The sequence below is a fragment of the Lepidochelys olivacea genome (assembly GCF_965140295.1).
Source record: "Lepidochelys olivacea isolate rLepOli2 genome assembly, chromosome: 5".
Lineage (NCBI taxonomy): Eukaryota > Metazoa > Chordata > Testudines > Cheloniidae > Lepidochelys > Lepidochelys olivacea.
The window spans coordinates 118,360,141-118,379,790 of NC_140415.1; positions in this window are offsets into that span (position 1 = coordinate 118,360,141).

The window sequence follows — 19,650 nt, forward strand, 5'->3', positions numbered from 1 at the left end:
TGCCACCACTGAGAACAGCTGAGCTCCATCCTCTTTGGAAACCCCTTTCAGGTAGTTGAAGGCTGCTATCAAATCCCCCTTCTCGCTTCTCTTCTCCAGACTAAATAAACCCAGTTCCTTCAGCCTCTCCTCATAAGTCATGTGCCCCAGCTCCCAAATCATTTTCATTGCCCTCCACTGGACTCTCTCCAATATGTCCACATCCTTTTTATAGTGTGGGGCCCAAAACTGGATGCAATACTCCGGATGTGGCGTCACCAGTGCCAGATAGAGGGGAATAACAACTTCCCTCGATCTGCGGGCAATGCTCCTACCAACGCAGCCCAATATGCCATTAGCCTTCTTGGCAACAAGGGCACATAGTTGGCTCATATCCAGCTTCTTGTCCACAGTAATTTCCAGGTCGTTTTCTGCAGAACTGCTGCCTAGCCAGTCAGTCCCCAGCCTGTGGTAGTGCATGGGATTCTTCCATCCTAAGTTCATGACTCTGCACTTGCCTTTGTTGAACCTCATCAGATTTCTTTTGGCCCAATCGTTCAATTTGTCTAGGTCACTCTGGACCCTATCCCTACCTTCCAAAGTACTTCTCCTCACAGCTTGGTGTCCGCCGCAAAGTTGCTGAGGGTGCAAACCATCCCATCATCCAGATCATTAATGAAGATGTTGAACAAAACCAGTATATCATGTCTACTGCTTTACCTATATCGACAGAGCCAGTTATCTCATCAAAGAAGGCAATCAGGTTGGTCAGGCATGACTTGCCCCTGGTGAATCCATGGTGACTGTTCCTGATCACTTTCCTCTCCTCCAAGTGCTTCAAATTGTATTCCTTGAGGACCTGCTTCATGATTTTTCCAGGGACTGAGGTGAGGCTGACCAATCTGTAGTTCCCTGGATTCTCCTTCTTCTCTCTTTAAAAGATGGGCACTATATTTGCCTTTTTCCAGTCGTCCAGGACCTCTCCCAATCGCCGTGAATTTTCAAAGATAATGGCCTATGGCTCTGCAATCACATCAACATTACTACTTCAGAGTGCATACGGGTGTCAGAAAGTGGCCCTAAATGACTGGTTGTTCCTTGAGGGAATTCACTCATCCCACAGTTCTAGTGGAATCAAAGTAATTGTATTAAACTATAGAGGCTCTAGATAGGGCCTGCTTTTCAGAGGTGCTGACCACCTGCAGCTCCCTTTGACTTCTGAAGGAGTTGTGGGTATTCAGCGTTTCTGAAAAGTCAGGCCCTATTCCTTTAATTACAAAAGCAACATTTCAAACACTGAAATGGGGAGGGATCTCACAGAAGAGCCTCAGTGCTGCCCTTTAGTTGAAGACATCAGACTGATTATAGGATTTGCAATGTTGCCATGAAATAATGCACTGTGGCTCCATCACTCTGGACAGATTATTCAGCTAATCTCAGTTGGCACCATAAAATGTAGCCAATTAGGCATTTTAGTCTACAGCGTTCTCTCGAGTTTTATGGCAAGAAACTGAGGAAAGTGTGGGTTGGAAGATTAAAGAGAGGTATTTGTTTTATCTGGTGTTCCTGTAAATGGAAAGTGTTGAAACTCAAGTGAATTTCCCTGAAAAGTTGAGCTAATGAACTTTTCTTAGTTAAGCAAATTGACTTTCTATTCACATAAAATAATTTAGTTTAGGGGGTTAAAATTGGGTTAGTTTCCCCGCTCTGTCAGAGATATTTTTTTTCCATTTAGGCTTTGGGGCAGGGGTGGACAAACCTTTTGGCCCGAGGGCCACACTGGCGTTGCAAAATGGTATGGAGGGCTGGGTAGGGAAAGCTGTGCCTCCCCAAACAGCCTGGCCCCCGCCCCCATCTGCCCCCTCCCACTTCCTGCCCCCTGACTGCCCCCCTCAGAATCCCCCCACATCCAACCCCCTGCTTCTTGTCCCCTGACTGCCCCCTCCTGGGACCCCCCACCCCATCCAACCTCCCCTGCTCCCTGTCCCCTGACTGCCTGGACCCCTGTCCACACCCCTACCCCCTGAAAGGCCCCCCGGGACTCCCACGCCTTTCCAACCCCCGTTTCCCATCCCCTGACCGCCCCCCCCAGAACCTCCACCCCATCCAACAGCCCCCTGACAGGCCCCCCAGGACTCCCTCACCTATGCAACCACCTCCTGCTCCCTGTCCCCTGACTGCCCCCCGGGACCTGCCGGCCCCAGCCCCCTTACCATGCTGCTCAGAGTGGCATGTCTGGCAGCTGCGCTGCCCAGCTGGAGCCAGACACACTACTGCACTGCCCTGCCAGAGCATGCAGCCCGCACAGGGGCGTGGCTATGGGGGAGGGGGGACAGTCGGGGAGGGGTCGGGGTCTAGCCTCCCCGGCCAGGAGCTCAGGGGCCAGGCCTGATGGTCCTGCGGGCTGTAGTTTGGGGGGGTTAAACACCTGTGCTTTGGGGGGGTTAAACATTCGATTCTACTACGGACAGTTAAGAGATATGATTTTATGCTTAGATTTAGAGACGTATCCTACCATCAGAGTGTTTTTCTGAGTATGAGGGCAACAAGATGAACCCTTCCAGGGATCTAGCAGAGAACATGGAAGTCTACAAATGGCTACTGCCACTCAATTTAGTCTCATGCTGGCCAAACTGAAGTGTACACTGTGCACAGTTCCTTCCATGGAAGTTCCACTTTCATGATCCAGCATCATGATTTAATTTATGGGTTCATTTTCATCACACACAGCAAAAGGACAAGGAGGTGAATTGTGGCGTGTAAGAGCAATTCTGTTCGTAACTGTTATTGAAGCAGTGCTTTAATAGAACAGTGCTTTAATGCAATTTTAGTAGTACACATGTGGTTTTCTAGACTAAGCCATAACTTGACAGTAAACAAAAGAAAAAAAATGGAACACTCGTGATTGTGGCAATTTATTTGAAAAGGAAAGGGTTTTTTATTGTTTTGTTCTCCTTTAAGAGATACATGTAAATATAAAACCCTTTCCCTCAAGCTAGTCAGACAAAAGATTTAAAAAGTGCTGAAACTGTGTTGTAAGGAGGGAGAGAGATGTTATATTACAACACACAGACCACTAGCCTAAACAGGGGAGTTTAAGTTCCTCAAGAGAAATATGGTTCATAGAATTTACAAGTTCCACTATCATAACTACTAGTCATGGAATTTACAACCGTGTAAGTCCTACGAGAGAAATAACTGCCATTCATAAAACTAATTTTAGCTATTGAAAACATTGGGAATTTTGCCTGAGTAATGTGTGCAGGGATGAACTGAACAGATTATTGGTGCTAAATTCAGTGACTCCTTCTAAACTATTGGGTAGAATATTTATCCTTTACTCATGTTGATGCCACTTATTCTTCTGAGTGATATGTGCCTGGATAAGATGGGCCTGGATGGGTCATTTCAAAGAAAATATTATTTGTTTTAACAGACAGGCCTAACTTATGTTTGGTCCAAATAGAAATATAATCCTAAAAAAGAGCAGAATATGAATAGACACACATATTAATACTATGAAACTGAAATTCTAATAGTATTTCCAAGATGAATGCACACAAATGACAACAAGCACAGGAAGCCTTGTGCTATTTTGCATTATGAAAAGGCGAAGTGCAAAGTTTTACCAACCGCCCATGACATGTTAGAACTTTGAGGAGAATGAAACAAAACCTCACCAAGCTTCTGGCACTTTCTGAAATAAGTGTTCTCCCACCCCCACCAACCCTCAGGATCATATTTACATAATTACTCAACATGACATTGCGGCTGCAGGGGTGGGGAGTTGAGGGGTTGAAGTCGGGGAGCCCACAAAAAGGAAAAAAAATCATTATGTATATATTTGAGCTGAGTAATGAGTGAAAACTTTTATTTAAATGTGGTTACTTCATCCATCTCACGATTCAATCTGCACATGAGGAAGGGTCTGAAGGGAGAGAGGTACTCCCACTCAACCTGCTCTCAAGATGTAGTCTCAGGACCTAAAGGCTAGACAGCCATTGGTGTTCATTCTCCAAGCTTTTTTGCCTTTTTCAAAGCTGCTTCCTGGCCAAGACTCAAAGTAGAGAGAAGTTCTCAGCCAGCCTACCTACAAGGCCCAGACCTTTGCAAACATCCCATACCCAAACTGCAGTAAGGCTGCTAATGAACAGGTGCAGAACTTTGTTCTTTCTTCTGTGTAAATTACCATGGAGCCCAACCTAAAAAGAAAGATTATATGCCTACCACTGGTTTCCTTTAATCAAGTTTATAAACTCTTATCTTGGTCCAGTCATTGATTTGCCAATTACTTAGAATAGCAGCCTGCTATTGGCTTGTATTTCCTTTTATCTTGAACAGGAAGGCAAGTGGGGTCCAGCTGCTCCCTGACGGTTAACCCTTGTCTCTGCTGTCCAGAGTTTTGGGACTTTCAGACTTAGTGCCCTTATAATCTTTCCAAGACCAGAGGGTTACCGATTGTGGTTGCCTAAGCCTGCCCAAAGCTAAAGGGGCTATTGAACTCAAGCCACAAATAAATTCTGGGGACAACAAATGAAAAAAACAGGGATGGGAATGAAGGTCAAATGTTAAAAGTCAGGGAAGAGGAAAGGGCCACTGAGCAGAGAACCCCCCACAGCACCCACAGACCCTCAAAGGTATCTAAGGAGTCAGTGAACACTACCCGACCTAGAGGGTTAGCGTATACTGCCACAGTATGCTTTTGTATTAGCTTTTCCACTAACATTTCTGCAATTAGCTTATGCACAAATATTGTGGGTAGAAAGTTTTATTAATGCAAATATGGCTAGTTTGGTGGGGACATGCCAAGAAAAAATGGAAAGTAAACTTCTTTAGTCTGCCAACAAATTTGGTCGATAACCTTTCTCTGTGTCTCAGTCAGGATGTAATCCAGCCTTTTTTAAAAATAAGGTCTATGTACTTAGTTAAACATAAAAGCACTTTCTTGTACTAGAGAGGACAGGAAACGATTTGCACATATTAAAATTTTCTAGGGCTGCTTATCTATTATCTCTGTCTCCTAAAAACATTCCCCCGTCCTTTCTCTCAGCAATTCTATTGCCTAATGATTCCTTCAGACACTGCAAAACATCATCATCAGTCCAGGGACAACTGACAAATAGAAAAAAAGATGCAAACCACATTGTGATGGAGTACACTCACCAGAGAAGTACCTCCTGTTAGCAATCTTGGGGATTAGCTCTCTCAGCTGACGCGCCCTCTCCTGGTGCTGCCTCTCCTGCCACCTTCTCCATCTACAGACCCATCTCAGCCCAGAAATCGCAGTGTCATCTTCATGACTTGGCCCTCCAACCATGCCAAGATACATGTTTTCCACTTCTGGGTGGGCGGGCGTGGGGATGGGGAGGAGGGAGAGGAATATATCAGTCCTAACAGTCCAGCCACTTCCCCAGTGGCAAGTGGTGGGGGGACCCAGCCTCACCCACTACGCCAGGTCCCAACCCATGGACCCTGTAGATAGTGGACTCGTGCTGCCTCTCCTTAACTTCTCTGTCAGTACAACTTCAATTCCTAGGGCCACTTCCCACAACCCCAGCACCTTCTTTGACCTCTTCTCAGTGCCTCCAGCCAGCAAGTCCCAGCAGCCGCCCAGGAGCTTCTCACTGCTCCCCCAGTCCCTGCCAGCAACTGCTCTGCCCAAGGTGTTATCTTCCCACAGTCCAGTAGGAACACAGTCCTCACTTCTTGGGTTTCCTGCTACAACTGACTGTCTCTGATTCTGCAGTTCCTTTTAGGTAAGCTTGCTTGGCCTGGATTGGCTGCTCTGTGCAGCCTATGTCCGATTGGCTGCTCTCTGAGCAGCCTTCCTTGGGTGCTTTTAACCCCTTCCTTTCCAATGTGGAGTGAACACCCCATCACAAACATGAATAAATCACTCACAGTAAATTGTTTGACCAGATACATACAGAGAATAACAGATGATAATCACACACACACACACAAACATAGTTCACGATATGTTCAGTTTCTAGAGTAAACCTTGGTCAGAGTGCTGCAAACTCTTATTCATGAGAAGTGTCCCATTAATTTTTTGGTTGCTGCTCACCAACATTACTATTTTTTTGGTTACTACTCACTAAACTTTACTTCCATAACTAAGGGTATGCAAGATGGGACTTCAATTTATTCATATTTCAATACAAAATTGGACCAAAACTCTGAGAAGGAATGGAAGTGAACATTAACTTGGAATCACAGTTCTAATACTTCAGTTTCAGACAACTCCATTGAAGCCGAGGATCTTGTCCCCTCACCCTCCCCACTTTTCACACACAGAGATCAAGCAGAAATATTTGTTAGATGACCTATGCAGTTTATCTCCAATATCTTGGAGTGGTATGAATTGCTGTGAGACATATGGTCTTAAATGCACAGGAAAAGGCTACAGGGAAATCATGTTCTAAAGCTCTTTTTAAACTTTGAATTCATTTAATATATTCAGCAGGGCTACATATAAACAGAGTTGTATTTGGTTTATTTCAAGATAGTATATACCTTTATAAAATATGTAAGCAACTTTCTTGATATGAAGAAAAAAATAAAAGCAACATGGGGATTCAATTAGGAAGAAGCTGATTATCACACTGTTAAAAGATACGAGACTATAGCAAAGTTTGATACTGTAGGTGAAATCATGTTCTAGGTTAAAATTTTCTATTTTGTTTCAGTACCTTTTATATTGAGTGACAGAGACATAAATTGTCACATTTTATATCTTGGGCCAGTAAAAATTCCCCTGGCTTACTGATATTATTGTCAGTGGCAAAGATGGCTCATGTAGCTATATATAGTCCTTTTAATAGGCTTAGCACAGGTGTTCTATTTTTCAGTTTCCTTTCAGTTGCACTTTTCCTTGTTCTTTAATGACCGAGCTGATAATACAAATACTCGTGTACATGCTGAGTGCACAGCGTCCCTTGCGTTGCATGTGCCTGGCATATGAATCCTTTCTTGCTGTAATTGCTTGCAGCACTGCCGGTGGCTCTTTGGCTGGTGCTCTTCTCAGCCGCGCTGGCTCCTCATGAGTTATTGTAGTTCGTTCTTCCCCTCTCACCATCCTCCATCCTTTTCTGATTGGTGCCCATTTTCAAGCACAGCCATACAAACCACAGCTGGGAAAGTAGCTGCATGGTGAAGAGACAAAGCTCAAGTGCTAGAACAAGGAAGTTTTAGGAGCTAGGCAGTGGTTGGCAAAGGATGCTCATCATTTGGGGTTGGCTTGGGAGATCAGAATGAACTTTGGCTGGCCAGGTTTCAGTGACAGGAGCAGCAGTGTTTGACATCTGGTCGGGACTCTTATCACAGGTGGAATGCAGCTAAATTCCACATGAGGAACAGGTCAGGTCAGTTGTCAATGACAAGGGCGTTCTCTTGTGTATGATGCTAATGTATTGCTTCATGCATGCCCTATTACTGAAGCATAGAGTTGTGAACATGACATGTTTACAGAAGATTCACCTGGCCACAGAATAAAGGGAGAAACACAAAATATTATGCAATAAGACAATTCAGAATACTGAAGTAAAGGAGACATCACTTGTGAATGAGCAGTTCTGTTCACGACTAATGGGCCCCCTTGCTGATGTTTATCTTTGTGGAATGAATAGCTCAAACTTAAAACCTATGAGCAAAGTCTCCCCCATTCCCATTCTCTCTTCCTTTTACTCTGTCCTGGGGAAATGATCTCTCATCCCCTACAATTTGTTTTTTGGACAAAAATGGGGGGGAAATGGTTTTGTTGAAAATTTTCTTTGTTTTTTGGAGATTTTCATCGAAAAATAGAACAAACCCAGCTCTTTTGAAAGTGTGTTTGTGATTATAGGTGTTGAGCCCAACAGAATATTTTGGCTATTGTGGTAAATAAATAATACTATAATATATAGTGTTTTTCATCAATGGATCTCAAAGCATTTTGCAAAGCAGGCAGGCACATTACTCCTGTTTTACAGATAGGAAAACAGAGGCACAAAGATGGCAAGTAACGTACCCCAGGTAGCCCAGTGGAAGAATCAGGCATAGAAGCCAGGTGTCCAGAGTTCTAGTCCATTGCTCTGTTCACCATCCCACGAAGCCTTAGTATTGATCACTGCTATAGATGTCATACTAAATCTAAACTTTTAATTGTAAGGCTTTAGTTTTATACAGTTGCGACAGTCAGACTGTAGTTGCTTTTTAACCAGAGTCATTTTGAGCAGATTAGGAAATTCACACTTGGTGGCTAGAGACACATTCAATAAATCTGTGCATAGGACCTACAAATTCTAAGACCAATTTTGAACATCATACTGTAAATGACTCAGCTGATTTAGCAGCAAATTTTTCATGGCAGGCTGAGTGTCTATAAAAAGGTGAGTTCTATACAAAAAAAAATAATTTAAGACTCCTGTGGGTGTCTGATGTATCAGCATATTTGGTGTTTAATGAGCCTGTCCTTCCGTAGACATTCAATGTGAGCATGAAGCTAATGTGGAGGACCCTTTTGCAGCCACAGGCTGCTGTTTATGCAGAGCCCTCTTTAGGGGAATCTGCAGCAGAAGTTACTGTCTCCTTTGCTTTGTTTTCCTTAAGCAAGACAAAGCTGTCACAGAAGTCACATGAGTGATTCCATTCTGCTGTCTCAGGCAGATCCTTTGCTCAACAGCTCTTCCTTTGGCCCACCACTATTCTAGAGTGTCATACATAGAAGGGTATTTACAGGTAGGTGGAGGACTGGCCTTGTTTCTGAATGCAATTTGCACCTGAGGGATTATGTGGTACTTAATTGACCCATGTGGTCTTCTATAAGGGAGGAATTCCACTCATGGAAAATTCTGAACTTTGCTGGAAATAAGGGAGCACTTTGTGTTCCTCTCAGTATATCTATAACACCTTTGACATCCCTTCTGCTCCGACTGCTCTCCAAACTTGAATCTGGAAAGATACAGAAGTAGATGTTGCTCTGAGGTGAATTTTTCATGCTTCCTAGCATGTGCTAAAACTTTTTCCTTGTCCTGAAATGTCAGCATTTTCCTCATGGTAGCACATGTTCTGTTCCTTTGTTTGGGTTTTGGCTGAATGGAGCCACATGTTCTCATCACTTTCAATTCTATACAGAACTCATTCTTCCCATTACTTTCATAGTGGGTGGATTAAAACAATTATGTCTTTACCATCAGCTTCCTCTGCAGTAGCTATTATTCTTAAGATTTGAGCATCATGACCTGTTTTCCAGGTCTTCATTTTATTATCAAAATAGTGTAATTTTTTCTGAAACACTTGAAAATATCTCCTGACAAAAGCCTTAAAATTATCCAAAAAGTAGATTGCTTCCTTGATTTCTGCAATTCTTGCAGTGAGTATTTCTAGATTCAAGACTAAAATATTAGGGGATTCTTGCCCAGAGTGTAGATTTCCAGCACATATTTCTAGATTTTATTCATAACTTTTAAGCCCATGAGACTTACTTTCAATAAAATCCATGTTGATTGGCATTAACTATGCCACCATCATTTAATTCTTTACGGATTATATCCCATTATCAGCCTTTCCATACTTATGCCTTGGACTGATGTCAGGCTAAACATCATATACCCTTAAAGATTGGCACACTAGCTTTTTCCCTGCCCTCTGGAATTTCCTCGGTGTTCCGAGTTTCTATGAGCAGAAGCTGAGTTCCTGGAAAGTTGTGTGTGGCATTTCCCTCTGTGGCAGCCATTGCTGGCTGTTGTACGTTCAGCAAGGAGCACAGTGCCTTGCTAAACTCCAGTACTTTGTCTTAAAGTCAGTTCTTCTCTTTCTTTCTGAAAATGGTTCGATTTTTTTATGGATATTTCTTGTGTAATTTGAAATACACATCTAGGATGCTTTTAAAGACTTAAATAGAAAACAAGAGGTTTATAGATTGGTGTTACATGAGCATTCCCTAGTGACCCCTTGAGCTGAACTTTTAACATAATCTGAACGTAGAGAAAGCTCAGAGTTTGAGGTGGCCCAGGGTTAGATTTGTGTTACCTCATTTAAAGGTAGCAGCATTCAAGAGACACCAAGACTTTTAGGTTCAACTTTACTTACAATTTCTCACTTACTTATGCTTTGTTTCATATAGGCGAAGATGATGAAAGAGCAAACACATCAAGACAACAACACAGTGAAGAATTAACCTTTTACAATTAAAATACCAACTTTGCATCTCCAAAATTGTCATCCTATCAGGATTAGGTATGGCACGGTACATATTGTGGGTCTGATTCTCCATCACCTTGCAACTTCTATAGCCATTTACACCTCTGCAGAATGGGAGTAGAATGCTACCAGGTCTGAATGATAATGCTTTACATCCTCTTTGCATAAGAGAAAAGGACTATATACAAGGTGGAAGGCAGCAAAGAACGGGGCCCAGTATGTGTTACTGTAGTTAAGTTTGTACAAAAGTCCAGTATATAAATTATATTTGACAAATAATGCATAATGAGAGAGACCATGTCCCAGTTCTCAGCTAGTGAGACTCAGCACATCTCTATTGAATTCAAGGGAGCTATTCTGATTTACATGAGTTGAGGAACTGGCCCATATTACAATGGATGATGAATGAGGGCACAACGGTTGTGCTTTCAGGCTTTAATGTGACTGGAGCTGCATGGCTGTCCAAAGAGGAGAGAGGCTCAAAGAGCTTTTCCCCAGCCCTTTTACACAGGACTGGGTACAATTACAATGTTTGTGCTCTTCTGAGCACAAAGAGGGCATGAGTCTAGATGCACAGCCATTTCTAGACTCATCAGTATTGGATGATTTCATCTATCCCTCCACATCGGCTAGTGGAGATGGCCCTGCACCCAGTGGGAACAGATGGGAAGCACATGCTGGTTCAAAGGGTAACACAGTCAGTCACCTGCCTCAGTGTTCTGGAAGACACTATTTTCAATCACCTCATCTTAGCTCTGGACATTGTATTTCCTGATTTGAGTTACTAATCCTTAATGGTGTATGAACACTGGGTTTGTTTCCCCGGCACTCCATGGAGTTATTGTTTGTAGATGTACTGCACACTTAAAGCTGGAGTGCAGGCATGTGGCAAACCCAAGGAATTAAATGGACAGCCTGAGATTTTCCTGCAGGTATGTTTCAAATATGAACTGTGTAGAAAAACACAGTACACATTCACATTATCTGGAGGTACACGGATCCAAACGTTAGAGCCATGTGAAACATAATACAGTGAATATGGAGCCCATTCGGATTCTGGCTCAGGTTCAAGGTTTGCTGTGTTCAGACTGAGATTTACATGCTTTACCAAAGTCCATGAACACGGACTGAGGTTTGTACATGGGTTTTCCCCCTTCCTCCAGTCTAGCATTTCTTTTTATCCATCAGCTAGTGACCTGCTCCTGCAGCAAGACCCAGAACCCCTGTTACTTTTGAAGTATTTGTGATGGGTGGAGAGTCTGGGTACCTGCTCCCAGGCTCAGTAACCACCTTCACTCCTCCCTGGGTTTTTAGAAGGCATGAGATGACAACTTCCCTCTTGCATACCAGGCACTTTACAGGGTGCTGTCTACTCTGGTTACTCACTCCTCTCTAACCCCAAAAAGATCTTCAGTGGCATTTGCTTGTGGCCATTCTCTATGTCAGGCATCAATGGACAGCAGGTGGGCTACTGCTGCCAACTACCTTACAGATTGATGGTTGGGGCTGAGATGTCCTATAATTACTACTATGGAATACAGGGAACTGCTGTGCACTATGCTTTATGTAGCATTTGATGCTGAACTGAGGCTCAAAATCATTCCCTAAAGTGATGGGTGTGTAGTTGTTAAGTAAGCACTTGAAGAACCATATGGAATCTCAGCCTCTGCACTCAGCCACTGGGTTTGGTGTTAATAGGAGCAGCCCCATTTGGTGTTTTTCCCACCGTTTTTGCTATGGTGGGGAGGGGTCAGACTTCATCCTGCCCCAAAACAACTCATTTAGGATTTGAAGTAGTGTGACCCACTCCAGGAAGCTACTGAGGGGTTAACAGCACCTCCAATGCACCTCGAAGGCTGAGAACATAGGAAGCCACCTTGAGACACCAGGACTGGAATGGGGGTTGGTCACCTGGTCATCCCAAAGCCAAAAGATTGGTGGACCTACAAGTTCTATTTCTAATTTGAAATCGAGAGCTTGGAAGGGGAGATATGGAGCAGAAAGCAGGAGGATGAGATGTTTTTCTTGAAGGTTTAAATTCAAACTCAAAAAAATTGTAGAAGTTGGTTTGTTTTCAACCTACCTTGTACTAAACCTGTAACATTGAGTTGAACTCGTGAACTCCACACAAACTGAAGCTTGCCATGTTTGCACAGCTCTACTAAATACCCAAACACGTGGCACTGATAATTTACCCCTCTAACCTTATTAAAATAGGATTATCCCTTGGACATGATGGATGGAACTAAAAATGATAACTGAGCATTACATGCTTGCCTACTAACAGATGGGTAAAATTTAGATAAACATAAAAAACAACATGAAAAAGAAGGCAGAAGTGGGGTAGATTTGCACAGCAGCAATAACCAGTCTCTTTAAGAGAAGTTCAGCTGAGACTGTGTTCACTTTTTGTGACATATTTTTTTCTTGAAGGTTTTAATCCCCTGTGCAGCTAAACAGGTTCCATGCAACATGCCTGGGAGTACAAAATCCATTCTTAAGGACTCTCTTTTTAAATTGAAGAAGCTGAATTCTGCTGGGACCTGGCCTTTTGCCCTCACTTTTTCTCCCCAATGATCACATCCTCTCAGAGTTCCAGGGAACTGTCAGAGCTTAACATCTGAGCTGCAGCCCTATTTATACAAAATAAAAAGAGCTTCAGTGCTCACCCCTGAAATGTTTAGAGGAAGGTTCAGGAGCATTCTGGAGACTGATCATGAAGATAAGAATCTGTTGGTGCTCCCTGAATTGCCTGAGGAGCTTTAACTGCTACCAATGATTAGTAATAGTAATAGAAGTAGTACCCCAACCTAGACCAGGAACCATTGTGTTAGGCACTGTACATACACACGGTGAGAGTGTCCCATTCCAGGGTGCTGTCCAGACCAGTAAAGGATTGTGTCACCACCTGCCCTGCAACCTGGGGTGCCTCACAATGAGTTGTGGCTGTAGCTCCCAACCTGGGCTCCTCACAAATCACCAAGCATCATTCAGGTCACACCTGAATGTCTGTCTGTATAGCTGCAACCTATCAACAACACTGGTTAGTACCTGCCTGGTGACTACAACACATTCCCAGTCCTGAATTTTCCCCCAAAACATGTGTTCTGCACTGTCCAGCCCTCTCCTGGACAGTTCAGATATCAAAATTTGCTGCCCCAGTAAGGAGGTCAATATACAGCAGTTTGCTACTTCAAATGGAGTTACACAACATTCCCGTTTAAACACAACATTGGAGAAGTTTGATTAAAGAATAAAACAAGTTTAGTTAACTACAAAGAGATAGAATTTAAGGGGGTACAAGTACAAGGCTTTGAAGTTAGAAAGAGTTAAAGGGAAATAAACACTTTCTAGTTTAAACTAGACTTGGTTCAAGATAAAATTCTTACCACATGAGCCCCACAACAGGACTGATAAAAATTTCAGGTGAGGATCTCTCCTGAAGTCAAGTGGCTGCTTCCTTTATCTTCTGAGGTGAAAGAGAGACAGATAAAAAGAGATACTATGGGGTAGATTTGCCCCTCACTTTCATAGTCCAGCCACCCTTTGAAATTTATTTTTCTGAGGGATATCTCATTGTGAGGTTGGAGTCATGGCGTCTCCTAGTGAAAGCACTTCCATGCTGTTGTTTCCTAAAATGTAAATCAATCTGTTCCTGTCCCCCTTCTTTGCCAAAGAATGGCCACTTGACAGGTCATGGCCCATCAACTTTTATGACACCTGGCTAAAGCCATCAGCTTGTCCTTTGCCTTTAAGAAACAGGTTTATACACTCCCCCAACTTGTCTGGTAACCACATTTCAGTCACAATTTCAGTTTATGTTAATAACTTTGCATATAATATTGCTACACACATTTCATCATGATATTATTGACCAGGAAGTTATTAGCTTTCAAATGAGACCTTACAAGGCACATTTTGTACAAAGATTATTACAATACCTTTGTGGTGTATGAATAGATGGGTGAATTCAGTCACAGAGACAGTCAGTCCCTGGCCTGTAGCACTCTCAGGCTAAATAAACAAGACAGACAAAGGGTGGGGGAAAGGACTACATTACATGTGCAACAGTATTGCCTAGAGTCTCCAACAAAGTTTACAATCTAAATATAAAAAACACAAACAGTGGAAGATTGGAGGTATTATAATCCCAATTTTACTGTGGGGAACAGAGGCACAGGGGGATTAAATGGTTTGCCCAGTTCTGAAAGAAATAACCAACTAAACTCAAGCAGAATTTGTATATTTGTCACAGTGACACTGATTTTGTTCTCTTTAACTGCATTCTTCACAACTTGTTATCCCACTCAGGGTTTTTTGTTTCTGTTTTTCTTGTTTGTGGCAGATCGAGCTGTGTGAAAAATACTCACGGCTAGTCAGGCCAAATAAATAAATAAATGGAAAAAGAAAACTGTGAATAAAAGAAATGATAGCAAACCCTCAGGTGCTAGGAGTATGTGAAAAAAACTAAATCCTTTTGGTTCTTGCTTTGAATTCCAGATGAAGATGAGAAGCAGAAAACGATGACTTGGCTGCAAATAGCTGTTTCCCCTGTTTTCATGAGATGCAGGGGCAGTGGAAAAACTAGCCTGAGAAATTCAGATCCAGATACGAACATTCCTAAAATATAAACATACCCAGAGTATGTGAATTTGGCAATAATTTCTGGTTCATTATACACATAAAATTTGTATCTGGACCCAAAATATAATTTTCCCTAAAGTTCAGGAGGGTTAGATTCATTATTCTAGTTCACATCCACCTCTGACCCTAAAATGGCAAAACAAACAAAATCAGAAGTAAATCTAACTGTATGTGATTAATGGCCTCAAATTGTCAATCATTGACAGTTGTTTTCTGTTTCATTTCTTTTAATTTTCCTCTGAGAATAAACAAAAGGCCTTTTGACTATCACAATAATGATCAACTAACATAATGCTTGTGCTCCTGATGACAGTGGAATATCTTGCCACTGGGTACTGTGATGAGACAGTAGAGCCTCAAACATCTGGAGTGAGCTAAAGCACTCAGGCAAGGTGCATGGCTTAGAGGAATATAAATCACTTTGAACAGTGTGTGTTTTTGAGAGGATTCATACTGGTTCTTTATACTGCCCAAGTGCAGTTCTTATTTGTAAAAAGAGTGAGAGAGTAAATTATATTTTTGAACTCTTCCCAAGCTGTTTTGATAGGACAATACTGCTGCTTCTGCTGGAGGTTTTATGTGCTGGTGCTAAATGGCAGCTTATACCCAGACATAAATCCACATGTTGTGAGCGAGTTCAGAAGGGAAGAGTTATTGGAGAGTGCAGTGGGGTGTTCACTCACACCAGAAAGGAGAAGGGGCTGCTGGGAAAAGGCAGACACTCCCAGGAGAAAGGGGAGTGAGTGGAGATTACAGGCTACAGTCACTCCCTGTGAAGAGAGAGGAGGCTTTCGGAACTGGAAGGCTCAGAAAGGAAAGGAAGCAGCCCAGGGATACAACAGTGAGGCCAGAGAAAGAAGCTCAGACTGCTGAGCAGAGGGTCCCTGGGCTGGAACCCAGAGAAGAGGACGGGCCAGCTTCTCCTACCAGCCACCGGGCAAGTGGCATCAAGGCAGTAAACGGGAAGACTGCCTAGGATACGGGTGGGCAAACTGGCCCAGGGGCCATATGCGGCTCTTCAGATGTTTTAATTTGGTTCTCGAGCTCCTGCCAGGGAGCAGGGTTGGGGGCTTGTTGCGCTCCGTATGGCTCCTGGAAGCAGCGGCATGTCGCCCCTCCGGCTCCTATGCATAGGGGCAACCAAGGGGCTCCGCACACTGCCCCTGCCCCAAGTGCTGCCCCCACAACTCCCATTGGCTGGGAACTGCTGCTAATGGGAGCTGCAGGGGCGGGGCCTGCGGATGGGGCAGCACGCAGAGCTGTCTGGGTGTGCCTCCACACAGAAACCGTAGCGGGGACATGCCTCTGCTTCTGGAAGCTGCTTGAGATAAATGCTACCCGGAGCCTGAACCCTTGACCCCCTCTATGCTTTAACCCCCGCCCCAGCCCTGATCCCCCTCCGCCCTCCAAAACTCTCGGTCCCTCCTGCACACCCAGCCCCTCATCCCCAGCCCCACCCCAGAGCCTGCACACCCAGCTGGAGCCCTCACCCCCTCCCCAACCCCCAATTTCATGAGCATTCATGGCTCTCCATATAATTTCCATGCCCAGATGTGGCCCTCGGGTCAAAACGTTTGCCCACCCCGACCTAGGATTATTGAGGAGCTAAATCCCCCCAGGAAGGGGGAAACATGGATAGCAACATGGCTGGATGGCCAAGCCATGAAGAGGACACTGAGGTCAGCTCCTTGGGGTTTGGCAGCAAACCCATTTCTGCAGGTTTACTTGGTGATTCAGTTGTATCACAACCCTATCATGAATAGACAGAGGCTCCATTTGGAAACAAACCAGAAACCCTGAGTTTCTGTGGGATTGGAGTTCAGGGACGGTATTTCACATGTTCTCTCTGTATTCACATAGTCCAGTAAACTGAGGCACTGAAAGGCAAAGTGATGTGCTCAAGGTCACACATCAGAATAGGTCAGTATTGAGAACAGAACCCAGATTCCCAGATCCATTAGAAATACTGCCATCATGTTGTTCCGTTAGCAGTGGTATTTAAAGAAGTCACTCTGCCACAAATCATGGTTGTTATTATTATTATTTACCAATTTGTAAAAAAAATAACAGCACATTTTACGCATTTATTAAAAAAGAATGCAACGTGACACAAAAGTCAACGGTAAAATGTCTTTTTAAAGTCTATCTCGTCATTTCAGAAAGACCCTGGTGACGGATATTTTGTGAAGTGGACTTACAAGAACTGCTGGGCTCCTGGAGCCAAAGCAGCAGCAGCGTTTCTTCAACCAAGTGTTCTACGGTCACAGCTGGTGAGACACAGAAGATTAGAATCAGTGACATTTACAATCCCACGATCCTGTGAAAGGAAAAGTAGCTGAGGAAAAAGAAGGTTGTGACAGAGCTTGTGACAATGGGAAGAGTTCATGGTTAAAGCTGGCAGCCTGCTTTAGTTCAAATAAGATAGTCGGAGCAGGGTATAGGTGATCTGGAGGCTAAAAACAGATGGTCTCCCTTCTTTCAGTGACATTTAAGGAGCCCACCTGAGCAGCAGCTTCTTAAAATAGAAAGGGAAACTATAATAGTGTATAGGAAGTAGAAATTTGCATGAAAATAAAGGTATTTTTGTTCTTAGGTCACATTCAGGGGGGGAAAAGCGCCCAAGGTATCTTGTCTTAGTCCCTTCTCCTATTTCCCTTTGATGCCTTCTCTTTTTCACCTTTACAAGCAAAAGCAGGTTTTTAAAACAAAGCCTATTAATTCTAGACACACTGGCACACTATCTCTCAGGTTTCAGAGTAGCAGCCGTGTCAGTCTGTATCCGCAAAAAGAACAGGAGGACTTGTGGCACCTTAGAGACTAACCAATTTATTTGAGCACGAGCTTTCGTGAGCTACACTATCTCTCAGGTTATAATGCATCTGAAGAAATCTGCATATACCAACCCTCTTCAGCTCAAGAATATGTTTACCAACTTCTCCATACCAGAGATGTTGCTTCCTTGGATCTTGAGCACCGTTCTAGCAAACCACTTAAGCATATGTGTGGTCTTGTTGTCTTCAGTGGGACTATTCATGTTTAAAGCTACATACCTGCTCAAGTGTTTTGCAGGAATTCTGCATTAGTGCTTTAATAATGACCCCTTTCTTCCACTGCATCAGATAAACAGAAATGATGAGTAGGGTAAATAGTTGTCAGTGGATCACTTTGTCATGAGGGCAACTTTCCTTTAATCTAAATAAAATAGATTTGTGAAATATAGAAAAAAAAAAGAATAAAGAATGAAGAGGTTTAGGAATTTTATAACCCTTAAATTTAAAGGCTTCCATAGCACAGGAGTTTGTAGTGATGAATTGTCTTATCATGAGATAGTTTAAATGAAACAGAAGGACTTTTATTTTCTTTCAACCAGTATCCAAAAATATTCATTAAGTAATTTTTTAAAAAGTCACTTAAGACATGAAATTTAGAAATTCCGAAGTCTTATATACTAATTATCAAAACTGCTTAAAACATTTTTAATGAAACTAGACATTTCCAAAGCCTTTCATGTAAGAAGGAAAACCAAACTTTTCAGACAATAGTTTCCAGACAGCTACAGGTTAATCTTTATGCTTCCAAACTGCTCTTTCAGGTGTTTTTCTTTATATCCCATCCAAATGACTACTCAATAAATTAACATTGGTTAGATCAATTTTAACCCTTTTACGTCCCCCACTCTAAAGCCCTGTTCATGTCTGGATTCAATACGGTCAATTATTTTTAAACTGTCATATTAAACCATCTAAAAAGAATCTCTGTAGGTGAAAACCCCAAACAAAATTTTTTTAGTTACTTACTGGCTATATCAAATGAAGTAATGATTTCCTAAATAACTATTGTTTGTGCAAGGTTACTTAAACTCCAAATGATCAAGTACCCACCCTTAGAGTGGAAAGTAGTATTAAATATTAGACACAAACATTTAGACATAAACGCAAAATCTTTAGGTGAACAGGAAAGAACTATGCTGAATCCAGGTGTGATGTTACACCCCATATTCTTTATGGAAATATGGTTATGATATGGATATGGCATAACTGAGACATATTTTATGCAAGATGGGTTTTGAAGGTATCATCTGAAAGATTATAATTTACTAAATGTGATTATCTGTTTTGTATGCATGTATCATTTCTGCATCTAAAGTTAGGAATATTGACTATGTAACAATTACAACTCTGTGTGTATTTGCAAAATACCCACCCGACAACAGGCCATCAGCCTTGATGAGCCATTAGGAAGAAACAATAAGACTTATAAGGTACTAATCTCTCTCCTTCCTGAGAGGTGTTCTGGGATATAGCTGTGACACTATTAGGTCAGGTGGTCCTGTCACCTGGTACTAAACACCATCTTGGACTTCTAGTAATTTTCCACTAAAAGAAGGGGGAAGTCAAGACTGGGAAACAAAAGATTCCCGCCTTATATAAATCTTATTTAAGGCTGGAGAGTAAGGGAAACAGGACTCTTTCTCCACTGCCTTCCTGCCCAAGAAGAAAGACTGCTGAAAGTACCTGAAGAGACAAAGGAACTAAGCAGTGGGAAAGGCAAGGGTTGAGTCCAGACTAAGAAAGGAGTCTAGTCTGTAAAGAGAAATAACTAGCACGCTCTGCTACTTGCCTAAAACAACATTTAGCTTGAGAAATTATTTCTTGAAACCAGTCTCTAAGATCTTAAGCTTAGTATGCGTGTTTTGTTTTATTTGCTTAGTAATCTGCCTTGTTCTGTTTGCTATCCCTTATAATCACTTAAAAATTACCTTTTATAGTTAATAAACCTTTTAAATTATTATTAAACCTAGTCTGTGCAATTTCTAACTGCGGGGGAGGGGAGAAGTTGAGCATA